Source organism: Mesocricetus auratus, unplaced genomic scaffold (genome assembly GCF_017639785.1).
Source record: "Mesocricetus auratus isolate SY011 unplaced genomic scaffold, BCM_Maur_2.0 Super-Scaffold_100020, whole genome shotgun sequence".
In the NCBI taxonomy this organism is placed as follows: domain Eukaryota; kingdom Metazoa; phylum Chordata; class Mammalia; order Rodentia; family Cricetidae; genus Mesocricetus; species Mesocricetus auratus.
The window spans coordinates 18,897,605-18,911,204 of NW_024429201.1; the positions used below are offsets into that span (position 1 = coordinate 18,897,605).

The 13,600-nt window shown below is 45.5% G+C and overlaps 1 protein-coding gene across 1 annotated transcript in view; it reads left to right on the top strand.

The window, feature by feature from the left end:
- Positions 1-13,600, top strand: part of Mccc2 (methylcrotonyl-CoA carboxylase subunit 2) — a 73,149-nt gene that overhangs the window by 359 nt on the left and 59,190 nt on the right. The gene's annotated exons all lie outside the window — the stretch shown is intronic.

Sequence of the window (13,600 nt, forward strand, 5' to 3'; positions counted from 1 at the left end):
TTCTGTGAAGTTTGCAGAAGACAGTCGTCCCGGTGAGAGTTTAGTTTTAGAACTGGCACTGGCCTTCTTTGTCACTAAAATCAGTGGCTCTTAAAACCCCATTCAGCCCTGTCTCTTGGCTGCTTGTAGATGCCTGAGCTCGGTTTGGCAACTTCGGAATCTCGAAGGTGGGGTCCTCATGTTTGCATGGCTGTCTGCGACAGCCACCTTGGCACAGTAGCGCTGGGTCGTGTTCACACGCTTTCGTTAAACAGTTATATTAACAGTAAATGCATATCCTGCCATCTTTAAGTAGCTTTTCTTGGACTTGGGAGGCTTTTTCAGGCCAAAGAAGCAACTCATAACTTGTGAAATATCAAAGCTGGAAAATGTCAGTCTGTTCCAAGGCTTCTAAGCCTACACAGATAGCGTCTAAATTGTTCGTAGGACCAGTAGTTTTTGTGTGGGAAGAAGTTAACTCAGAAACACTAAGTTGTCTGTGCAGTATTTTAAGTATTTGATGTGGATGTGTAGACAGAGCTCATTTTGCGTAGGGGATGTGAACAGTGAGAGATAGCTGTGGGACTGTGATGTAGCTGGTTTCTAACCCCCTAAAGCTGAACCATACAAAGTTGAAGTTATGGGTGGAACGGAGTTAGATTGGGAAAGATCTGGCAGGTGAAAGGTGAAAGGTGGAGGCTAGACTGAAAACCAAGCGAATGTGGATACCCTTGCCCTTTAAAATCAACATATTAGCTGGGTGTGCTGATGCCAGCTTTAATCCCACCATTTGGGAGGCAAACATGTGGATCTTTGTGAGTTTGAGTCCAGTTTGATCTGCAAAGCCAGTTCCAGGACAGCCAGAGTTACAAAGTGAGGACCCCCTACTTAAAAAAAAATAACAAAACTCTACCACCACCACCACCACAACAGAATAAAGTTAGTATATTCTAAGTGTACAAGGTGATATGTGTATACATTACTCTTTCTTGTCTCCTCTCCACTCTTCTGCTGGCCCCTTTCCTCATAGTCTTTTTACTTTCTTGTCATCTCTCTCTCATATATATAGGCGGAATCTAGATAGATAGGTATAATCTAGACTCTGCATATGAGATGTGGCATTTGTTTTCCTGACTCTGGCTGTTTTACCTAACATGATTATCTCTAGTTCCAACTATTTTTTTCCTTCCTTCCTTCCTTCCTTCCTTCCTTCCTTCCTTCCTTCCTTCCTTCCTTCCTTTCTTCTTTCCCTTCCTCCCTCCTTCCCTTTCTCCCTCCCTCCCTCTCTCTTTTTGAGACAGGGTTTCTCTGTGTATCCCTGGCTGTCCTGGAACTCACTCTGTAGACCAGGATGGCCTCAAACTCTGAGATGCGCCTGCCTCTGCTTCCTGAGTGATGGAATTAAAAGTGTGCACCACCACCACCACCCAGCTTCCACCATTTTCTTGAACACAGTTATTTTACTATTTTTAGGACTCATTTATTTTTGACAGTTTCATATACAAATACAGTGTATATTTTTGTTTGCTTTTTGAGACAAGGTTTCTCTTTGTTAACCCTGGGTGTCCTGGAACTGACTTTGTAGATGAAGCTGGAACTTGTGATCACCGACCTCTGCCTCTGGATTAAAGACATGTACTACCGTGCCCTGCTAGTAGTGTATCTTAATGTTGTCATTCCCAGCTCCCCTCCCATTCTCCCTAGACACTTCTCAGCGTACTCTGCCCTCCCATAGTCATGTCCTTTTAATTATCCCACCTCTTAAGAACTCACTGAGAGCTATTAGTGCTACTTGCTAGAATGTTGACCGATCTCATTGGCTTGACCTTGTGTGGGTCTTGTTCTGGTAGCCAGAAATGCAGTGAAGTAGGTCATGAGCACAATAGCTATGTTAGATCCAGAAGGCAGCACCCTCACCATCCTCTGACTCTTAGTCTTTCTAGTCCCTCTTATATGATGTCCCCTAAGCCCTGGGTGTAGGTGAGTGTGATGCAGATGTCTTATTGAAGGCTGAGCACTTGACAGGCACTTACTCTCAGCACTTGACAGCCTCTGTATTAACTGCTGCCCACTCCATAAAGAAGCTTCTCCCACCAAGTCTGAGAGCAGTACTAATATTTGTGTATAAACATAAATATTTAGAAGACAGTTTGACAACGTCCATTCAGCAGAACAACAGTAGTAGGTCCCTCCCCTAGAACCCATGACTTCCCAAGCCAAGGACTTCTGACTAGGTTTACACTACTGGGCATGAATTCCTTTTGTGGAATAGACACCAAACTCCAACGGCAATGAGATTGGTTATCCCTAACAGTTATGCCACTATTACACCAGTGGGCACATCTTGCTTAGGAATGTGTAGGGCCCAGCACTGAGCAAGACCATCGATTTCTTTTCTCCCCATGACCTGCACAACATTTCTGCTACCATGAAAACTACCCAGTGGGCCATTTCAGCTTGATTTTTCTGTGTCATGCAATCGAAGTGTTGAATATAGGTTCATTAAACTTAGGATATTAAAGCGTAAACTAGGCATGGCGTTACACACATAATTGTAGCAGTTTGGAGCCTGAGGTGGGAGCATCTCTTAAGAGAAAGAGTTTGACGTCAAGCAAGGCAACACAAGACCCTGTTTCAAAAATAAGGCCAGGCTAGAGAGATAGTTCAGTGGTTAACGGCACTTGCCGCTGAGCCTATTGATCTGAGTTTTTGGTATCTAGGACTCAGATGGTGGAGGGAGAGAAATGACCCCAGAAAATTGTCCTCTGACCCCCATGAGTGTGCAGTGTTTAAACATGAGGTCCCTCTCCCACTTAAGCCATGTTTAGATTTCATTTTGCAAACCATCCTTAAGCCATTTTAAGTCGAGAAGTGTAATAATTCTGTGGACATGGAAAGAGGAGGCCAGATTTAAGTAGTGGTGGGAAGAATTGAGTTTTCAGACAATGAAGGGTCAGAGTTATGTAGGAGTTAGGAATTGGTGTTGGCGTGGAAGGAGAGGAAGTAAGTCATGGAGGGTATTGGAGCTTCTCACTCCAGGAAGGGTGTTGAGGTAAATGATATGCCCTTGATACAGGCCCATGATTGAGTGTGATGGATGAGAGAGGTGGTGTTTGTTTGAGCCATCTGTGTTAGGATGCACCTTATGACAATTATCAGTCACTCAGACAGCCAATGCTAACTAACCTCTTCCTACCGTCATCTGCTGATGACTCTGGGCCAGCTGTTAGAACTTAGTAAAGGGCACAATTACAGCAGTGTAATTGAAATATCTTAATTGACCTTGTGATTCTTGAGTCAGAAAATTTTATGTCTCTCTTTTTTTGTTATGGCTACCTTTGCATAGACTGTTTTTCCTTCTTTTTTGGGGGAGGGAGGATCGAGACAGGGTTTCCCTGTGGCTTTGGAGGCTGTCCTGAAACTCAATCTGTAGACCAGGCTGACCTCGAACTCACCCGCCTCTGCCTCCTGAGTGCTGGGATTAAAGGTGTGCGACACCACCGCCAGGCCTGTTTTTCCTTCTTTTTCGCTTCTAACTTCTACATGTTCTTAGATATAAAATGAGTCATAGACAGTGTAAATTGAGTTACTTCAACATTTTGTTTTTTTTTATGTACAAGTATTTGTCTGCATGTGTTTATATGCACTGTATGTATGCATGGTGTCTGTGGAAACCAAAAAAGGGCGTTAGATCCCCTGGAACTGGAGTTGTAGGTAGTTGTGAGCAACTATGTCAGTGTTTCTCACCTTCCTGATGTTGTAACCTTGAATACAGTTCCTTGTGTTGTGGTGATCCCAACCGTAAAATCACTTCCATTGCTACTTCATAACTAATGTTGCTACTGTTATGAATCATAGTGTACATATCTGACATGCAGGATATCTGATATGTGACCCTGTGAAAGGGTCATTCGATTCCCCCCAAAGGGGCCAAGACCCACAGGTTGAGGACTATTGCTGTATGTGGGGTCTGAGAACTGAACCAATGTCCTCTGCAAGAGCACCAAGAGCTCTTGATGGCAGAGCCATCTCTCTGGCTGCCTGCCTTTTTTTTTTTTTAATGTAGAGTCTAACAATATGGCCAAGGCTGGTCTCAAACTCATTTTTCCTGCTGAAGAACATTCATTCTCCTCCTGAGTACTACGATTATAGACACCCAGCTCTGAATCATGTGTTTTACATTTTATTTATTTTTCTCTGTAACTCATTTTTGTGAGAGGTGGGATCTTGCTCCCCTGATTGATCCTGAACTCTCAGGCTCATGAGATCCTTCAGCCTTAGCCTCCTGAGCAGGAACTGCAGGGATGGGCCACCACGCCTGACCTAACGATGCATTTTGAATTGCTCAATATTTGACTTATCTGCATACAGCAACTCTAATGTTTTCTTCCTTCCTTCCTTTAAAAAATTTGTTTTCATTCTCTCATTAGATACACTTCCAGTAGATTTGAATTTAGGGACATTTCGGGTAGTATATTCTTTTCATGAGAAACAAGGATGAATTTCCATTGTTCTTTTGAGAACTATCAGAGATGATGTGAAGCTGTTGATCATGTTTCTTTAATAACACGTTCCTGCTGTCAGAGTGTTAAGAAATGGGAGCATGTATGGTGGTTTAAATAAGAATCCCCCTCCCACCAGACTCATATTCTTGATGCGTAGTCCCTAGTTACTGGAACTGTTTGGGAAGAATTAGGTGTGGCCCGAGCCAGGCACAGTGTCTTTCTCTCTCTGCCTGTGGATCAGAGTCTTTCTCTCTCTCAGATACTGCTTCAGTGTTATATCTGTCTGTTTCTCACCATTATGACCATGTACTAACCCTATGAAACTGTGAGCAAGCCCCTAAGTAAATATTTTAAAGGAAAAATTGTTTTTATTTGTGTGTGTGTATGCATGTGTGCATGTATGAGACTGTAGAAGAGTGTGCTTCCTGGCTGTAGAATTCTCTGACAGATTTATTAAACCTTCCCTCTTCTCCCTCCAACTTTTTTCATGTCCCCCCACTCCCTCTCAAATTCATGACCTTTTAAACTGTTGTTACACACACACACACACACACACACACACACACACACACACACACACCTCATGAATCTAGCATTGCTTGTGTGTGTTGGGTTTATCTCTAGACTGATCATCCCTCTATTAATTGCCTACAGGCAGCTCTGCATCTAGGGGTGGGCCAGTGAGAGTTCCCCATTCATGTTGGCATGTCACCTGCTGTTGTCATTTTGTAGGCCTTGTTTAGCGGACCCTCTTGCTGAGATTTTTGCGGGGCAGCCTCAGTGTCGTGTATAGAAGATAGTATCTTTGCGCAGATGTCCTCTCCCGTCACAGCCTTCCCCGAGTGCTGGGATTAAAGGTGTGCGCCACCACCACCTGGCGCTTTTTTCTCAAGATTTATTTATTTATTTATTATGTATACAGTGTTCTGCCTGCTTGTATCCCTGCACGTCAGGAGAGGGCACCAGATCTCGTTAGAGATGGTTGTGAGCCACCATGTGTGAATTGAACTCAGGACCTCTGGAAAAGCTGTCAGTGCTCTTAGCCTCTGAGCCATCTTTCCAGCCTCCTTTCATGGCTCTTATCTCTGTAGTTATTCTCATATTGTCCTTATGTCCCCAATTCTCTTTAAATCCGTCTTCCTGTTTTTCACTGGCTCTTGAGCCATTTTACTCGTAGTTTTAAAGTGTCTGATAAATCTGATGGTTGTATTTCCTCAGGGGCGTTTTCTGCCACATTATTTCCTGTTTTCTGGTTCCTTCGAGAACTTGTTGGTTTTGTTGCTGACAATTGAACATTTGAAAGGACAGCCGTCTTCCATCTTTTCAGCCTTCCCCGGACTCCTCAACGCTTTGGTCATGTTTTGTGGTTTGGGATGGTCCCTTGGTCTTTTCTCCACATGTGATTTACCTGAACTTGTAGGTGGCTGTTGGGCTCCCCTGGGTGCACACACTGCCTTCATTAAATGTCTTCATTTCCCCAAGAATTGTCCCAACCAGTTGGGGTCTTGGTCTCCTTTTCCTACTTCCCCTCCCCTCCCCTCAGACCCTCACTTTCAGGTATGCCAAGTAGGGACTTTACCTTGACATACAGTCTAGTCCCTTCCCTGGTGCTTTCTTGAGCTGAGCAGGTGTTTCTTTGTATCTGGTTTTGAGTTACACAAAGCGAAGGCCAGCCATTTGTGCAGTCTCTAGCCAGACTGTGACATTATAAACACAGTGTGGGTTTAAAAGATGCTATATATATCACTCAGGGGTCACTGAATCCCCTGAGACTAGAGTTACAGACTCATGTGAGTGCTGGGTATTGAACTCAGGTCTTCTGGAAGAGCAACCAGTGCTCTTAACTGCTGAACCGTATCTTCAGGTCTGTTTTTCCTGCAGGTTGGGAGCAGGAACTGAGAACTGAGGGTGCCACCTCCTTCAACCCCTCTGTTTTTGGTGCAGGGACAAAAGTGAGCAAAGGCTCCCCGCGGCTTCCTACTGTTTGAGTGGCCTTTTCCAGACCTGCCATCCCCTGTCCTCAGCCCGAGTGTTGAAAGTATAGGCATTGTGTCACTGTGCCCAGTGACATGGTTTTAAAACTACTTTTTCCTTCTCCTTTGGAGTGTGCATGTGCCAGTGGCTGAATGAGAGCCTGGGACTCTTAGCCCACTGTCTTGCTGACATCAGGTTCAAACTGCAGATTTATTTAAAATGATTATTATTATTATTTGTGTGTGTGTGTGTGTGTGTGTGTGTGTGTGATGCGTGTTTGTGCGGGTCAGAGGACAACTTTGTGGAGTAGTTCTCACCATTCATCCTTAGGTGGGCCCCAGGGATAGAACTCGGGTCACCAAGCTCACTCAGCAAGCACCTTTACCTGCCGGCCCCCATCACCCATTCTGATCTGCTGTTTTCGATGGGGTGGTTAAATAGGTAGAAGTTAGAATGATCCTGAGAATGACTTCCTTCTCTCTGGGTTATTTTCTGAGCCCTAATCTAGAGTGTGTACCCATAATTAGAGCAGAGAAGTCGCTGGTGGGGGTCAATTGAGAACCTGGTATGTCATGTGTGCTTAAACTGACATAGCATATTTCCATGGGGAACACTGGAGGGAAGTCTGCTAAAATGCTAAAAGTCACCCTGACTGTGGAGGGAAGAGGCAGTGCGCAGGACCAATAAGAATGGGCTGAGAAACACTAGCCTTTGCCACCACTTCTATTGGCCGTACATCCTAGCGGAGCAGAGGAAAGCACGTGTTGACCTCACCGAGTGAGACGGAGTGTGTGGGCATGGCTCTGCAGCAGCCACACCGCTGTGAGACTCCAGACTGGTTCTTGGACTAAGGACGTAAAGGATGGGATGTGTTCTGACCATGGTGTGACAACAAACTCTGAAAGTCAGAAGCAGCTAAAGAACGGTCAGGTCCAGAGAGCTGAGCAGCTTCAGGGCCTTTCTTCATGTTTGAGAGCATCACAAAGACCACGGGCAACTGGTTTGACTGTGTGCATAGCCTTTAGGCTTTCCCAGTCCATAAATAGCATGTGCACCTCAGAAAACCCTAGCTGTTGCCTCCTCTTTGTCCCCTCAAGGTCATCTCACTACGTATTCAGGCAGTGATGTGGCATGGGACAGTCTGGAACTTTCAGTCCTGTTAAAGTCTCTGCTTGGAAATGACACAGTGATTTTCGCCTACATCCTCTGGATGGATTCAAAGACCATCGGATGCTGTGCTAGTTACCATGACAAACAACACAGGGGAGAAAGTCTTGGTGGCATAAGCCCGGGGCTGCTGGTCCCATCACTCAGGAAAGTGGGGGCAGGAGGATCAGAAGTTCACGATCACCATTGGCTCACATTGACTACAAGATGAATTCCAGGAAAGTCTAGAATCTGTAAGACCCTGCCTCAAAACAACGAGAGGCCGGAGAGATGGCTCAGCGGTTAAGATCCCTTGCTGCTCTTGTAGAGAACCCAGGTTCCGTTCCCAGCACCCACACGGTGGTTCACAGCTAGCCTTAAGTAACATGCATGCATCTCACACAAAAGAAATAAACACATTGAAAGACCCCAGGCGGGGGACTTTCACGGGAGGGAGACCCGAACCCAAGGAACACCGAGACCACGAGCTTGGATGCAACAGCAAGAGGCTTTATTGATAATACACGGGTACCCGGGGCATCTCAGTCTCGGGAACTGAGAGCCCTGAGCTGGGGACTCAGGGGTTCTTTTATAGCAAAAAGCACAGTACAGAAGCGAGAAGCCTAGTTACGGGACCCTGATTGGGTAATTTAAATGAGGCTGGGGCTCAGAACGAGGGCAATTAAGGTTTCTCTCAGAACTCAATTCTCGGCCTTGGCCCTATCTGAAGAACAAAAGGTTTCTGTGCCTGCCCAATCTTTCTGGGCTGGCTATGCAGACCATAGACACCTGTGCCCCTATCTGGACAGAGAGGCAATTAAGGTTTCTCTCAGAACTCAATTCTCGGCCTTGGCCCTATCTGAAGAACAAAAGGTTTCTGTGCCTGCCCAATCTTTCTGGGCTGGCTATGCAGACCATAGACACCTGTGCCCCTATCTGGACAGAGATAGTAGTGACTATTCAGCTGCGAAGACCTTGAGCCGAGCTCCCTCCTGATAAAAAAATGGCTGAGCTGTGGGGGAAAGGAGTTTTCCATAAGCCTCAGCTGCCTGCGCTGGGCCGGGGTCTTTCAACATAAGTCTAAAAGAAACCAACACAATAAACAACTTCATATCTCCTGGCCTCCTCTTACAAGCAGCAACTCTGATGCAAACACACCCATAAAAGGGAGACAGTAGAGGCCTGCCAAGGGTGAGGGACAGTGTACAGAGGTTGGATAATATTCCCATGCCCTGGCCTCGGTCCCTGCTGTCTGCCTGTTTTCTCCACACAGAGCGGCTGTTTGTTCTGCCTGCTTTCACGACTCCCACGACCAAGCACTTCAGAAGACCTTGGCAAAGAACGAGTTTCCCTCACTTTTTAAATTTAGCTTTGTTTTTCCAGGCAAGTTTTCATGATGTAATCCAGGCTGGTCCTGAATTCCATATCTTGCCATAGCATCTCCAGCACCATGCGCCACTATGCCTGGCCCCTTTCCCTGTTTCTTAATGAGAGGGTGGTTTAGCTAAGGTCAAGATCTAGAGCAGGGCTTCTCAGCATCCGCAATGCTGCAGACCTTTAATACAGTTCCTCATGTTGTGGTGACCCCAATCATAAAATTATTTCGGTTGCTATTTCATAATTGTAGTTTTGTTACTGTTATGGACCTAATATAATTTTCTGACAGTCTTAAGTGACCTTTGTGAAAAGCTCATTTGACCCCCAAAGGGGTCACGACCCAGAGGTTGAGAACCTCTGACGTCAAAGCTATCCGGATGGCCTTTAGTTTAGATGGCTCTGCTGTAGATTGGGCAGCGTGTGGGTACAGAGATTGTGCCTCGGGCCTGGGGTGCGATGACAGAGGGCGCTTGGCTTCCCTGGACCTGTGTGAGCCATTCTCATCAGCTCTGCACTTTAGTGTCTGTGGTTTGCAAAAAGCGTAAGAGATCAGGGGTTACAGTACAGGTGTATGTATGTGGGGCAGGGAAGCGTGGTCAGCAAATCTCCATTTGATGGGGCAAATAATGAAAAACAACAACAAAGCCTGAACAACAACCCTGGAGGTATACCAGAGTCTCTACAGGAAGAAGAGCAAGCTCAGGGACCCTGAGAATTCATCAGTGGAAACCTCTACAAGCAGGGCATTCGAGAAAAATGATGGCGAGAGATTACAGAAACACACTGAGCAGTTGGAGCCACAGATACCTTACGGTGTGAAATCCTATTTAAATGGAGAAAGCTATTAAACCAGATCCGGCAGACAGCAAATGCCACTGTTAGTTGGATATTTGGTGAAATCCACAGACGAGTCATATGTAGATTTAGGTTTGTGGAAGTACAGGTGAAACATCAGATCTAGGATGTGCAGCAAAATACTTGAGGCCAGCTAGGTATAAAGACAGGTGTGATCCCAGCACTCAGGAAGCAGAGGCGGGAGCATCATGTGACTAAGCCTGGGCTATGGGGCAAGACCTTGAATTGGGTTTTTCCTTAAAAGTGGAGATAGTTTTTTTTTTAAATAAATACTGTGTAATAGTGTCTGTTGTCCTCGTTTTGGAGTTTTTAATAAATACTGTGTAATAGTGTCTGTTGTCCTCGTTTTGGAGTTTTTTTTTTAATAAATACTATGTAATAGTGTCTGTTGTCTTCATTTTGGAGTGCAGTAGCGACATTAAAGATGAGCTGTTTGGCTTTCCGGAAGTCAGCACAGAACTTGCTACTTATGACAGGTTTTCTTTAGGATAAATAAAATGCAGAATTTGAAAACGAAAATACAAATAAAAAAAGTAAAAGAAAGAAGCAACTTTGGCTATGTTTGGGCTCCTTTAGGCTTTTCTGTTGTGTCTGAAGGTCTCCATCAAAGTTAAGTTAGCAGCAACAGGGACAAACTACAGGTATGCCTAAACTGCCTGGGGCCCTGACAGTGTCCTATACAGACGTGCCTCTTCTGTTCCTCTGGTGTCGCTGACTAAGAGGGACTGGACAGGAGTGAGTTCCATCATCTCCCTGTCCTGGAACTTGCTCTTGTAGACCAGACTGGTCTTGAACTCACATAGATCCACCCACCTCTGCCTCCCAAGTGCTGGGGTTAAAGGCGTGTGCCACCACCACCCAGCTATGACTCAAGTTTAAAATAATTGTTATGCCATATGGGCTATAATTGTTCTACTTACTATTGTTATTGTCTTACTGTACCCAACTTAAAAGATTAAGCTTTGCCGTAGGCAGTATTTAGGGGGACATTTCAATACTGCCCATGGCCTCGGGTGTCTGAGGACTGCCTGGGACATAGCCCCTGAGGGTAAGGAGTATGATTATGGATGTGCTTAATGGAGAAATAATGCTATATAGGACAGCTGAAAAACCCTTTCTCCTTTCTTCCTATCAACTTTATAATTTTTATATATTACAATGACATGTGTCAACGTATGGGGCAGGGGAGCATGCCATGGTCCATGTGTGGCAGTCAGAGGACATCTTTGTGGAGTTGGTTCTTTCTTTCCCCCTGTACAGGTTCTGGGGATTGAACCTCGGTTGTCAGCAAGTGCTTTACGCGCTGACCACCCCACCGCCCCATGTTTTCAATTTTAAACAGACAGAGGAGTGTTCTTCAGTGTGCGTGCGTGCACCGTACCAAGATATTCAGTGTATGACCTTTATGTAGCAGTAGTGTTCCCTTTGTTGAACCTGGGGGACACATTCAACTCTAAACTTGGAAACACCCAAGACCCATCTTTTCCAGCAGTGTATGTCTTCAGGGTGCCTTTTAACCCCGACTGAAGCTGAAAAGGCACAACGGTTGACAGTTTGGGTGAAATTTCTTCCTAGAACGTCCTTAAACTCAGTGAGTGTGTGGATTCCAAAAATTGCTGTCTTGATCGTGGCAGATCGGGAAAGTGGGATTTCAAACCCTGGGTTGTTGAAAAGGATTTGCTACACTGATGACACCCTTTTACGACTCATAGGGCATCTTCTTCTCTTCAGTTAACTTTTGAAATTGACACAGAAATCATTGTTCATAGGATACCATGTGGTGTTTCAATCCATGTATATACTGCAAGGTGGTCTATCTGAGTAACATTTCTCTAACATTTATGTTGCTTGGTTTGCTTGTTTGTCACTATGTAGCCCAGGCTAGCCTCCAACTGCTATCTTTCTGCTTTTGCTTTTGGAATGCTTGGATTATAGGTGCTTACCATCAAATTTCCAGCCTAATATTTATAATTTCTTTGCGGTAAAATATGCAATACAATGTTTATCTGTCATCACAGCTGTGGCTGTGCAGCAGAGCTTGGAACTGTTTCTGTCATCTAATTATAACTGGCTATTGATACACCTTTTCCCATCCCTCTCTCCTGAGAAAGAAGCGTTAAGATGAAGTTATATATATATTTTAATATTTAGGCACTAATTAGGTGGGTTTAACCCTGAAGTGCACCTAGAAATGCTAAGAATGGTCCATGGGGACCAACAAGGGGTTCAGTATGTGAAGGTGTTTGCCACCAAGCCTGAGCATCTGATGATGGAGAGAACTGACCTCCATACTTGTGCTATGACATGTGAATATGTGTGTGTGTGTGTGACACACTCGAATAAATAAATATAAAAAATTAAATAGATGGGCCTTCCATGACCTGCACAACTGAAACAGTGTGACTTTACCTCTCTGTAGGGAAGCCACCCGTTTCCTCCCAGTGAACAGGAGTGAACAGGAGTGAACAGGAGTGAACAGGAGTGAACAGGCAGCGCAGGGTCTCACAGGGCCTCGAAGGGTCTCGCAGGGTCACGCAGGGTACATCCGACCCTGAGCTGCACTGCGGTGGATGCAGCCCGAGGTTATGATGAGAACTTTCAGGAGGGAAATGAGCCTCCATGACAGATATGGAGACTGCCTTTGGCTGCACTGCCCTGAGCCCCTGTCTGCCAATGCCAGGGCTGTCTCCAATGCAAAGCAATCCAGGACAGTTCGAGACAGTCCAGACACAGGAGCTTTTGAAAGGCCTTTACGCATCTCAGGTGACACTGCTCTAATGCCACTGTTTTGGCGACTGGTGGAACAGACATGCTCTGGGGCTTCCATTTCTTGTCAGTCAGCAGCGTCCATCTTGCTGGCGTGGGCATAAGGGCGGTCTCCTGTGCTTAATAATAGCAGAGCAGCCAGGCATTGGCGCACGCCTTTAATCCTAGCACTCAGGAGGCAGAGGCAGGTAAATCTCTGTGAATTTGAGGCCAGCCTGGTCTACAAAGTGAGTTCGAGGACAACACAGAGAAACCCTGTCTTGAAAAACTAAAAGTAATAAAAATAAATATAATAATAGCAGAGCTTTTCCTTGGATTTCCCTGCCTCTGGTTACTACCAGCAAGTACTTGACAGTCAAAAAGAGTCCTGTGGGAAAGAGGGATTTGCCCCACACTAACCTCGCAGTAGCCTCTACGAGTCAAACCTCAGAGCTGGGATTATTGTCAGCGTTTCTCCCATTTGAGTTGCAGGTTAGGATCACCCAAGGAACATCAAAGCTCTGAACACTCAGGCTAGACCTGCAGCCCCCAACAGACACTGGAGTAGGCCAGGCATCAGTCTTCATCCATCCTTCCATCCACCCACCCACCCATCCATCCATCCATCCATCCATCCATCCATCCATCCATCCATCCTTCCTTCCTTCCTTCCATCCATCCATTTTCTAGAAGCTTTCTAATAAACCATGTAGGAGGTACCATGTAGGGTGCAAGGTGTGAGCTTGGAAGGGAGGTGCTGTGCAGGGCTGTTGGGTAGAGAAAGCCCCCGGCTTGCACCCTGCCTGCTGTTAAGTTGTGAAGCCAGCTAGCATTCTAGTACTATGAAGAACTAACCAGAGATAGAAATCACATCATGGGGAACAAAACGTCTCAGTGGGACAAAATAACTAGCTGCATAGATATTGTCCTAAAGTAGTATGGCCAGTGAACAAAATTTGAAAATTCAGGAGGGTGAAGAGTGTCCCCCTTGCCTTTTTCTGCTTCTCAAGATTAATATT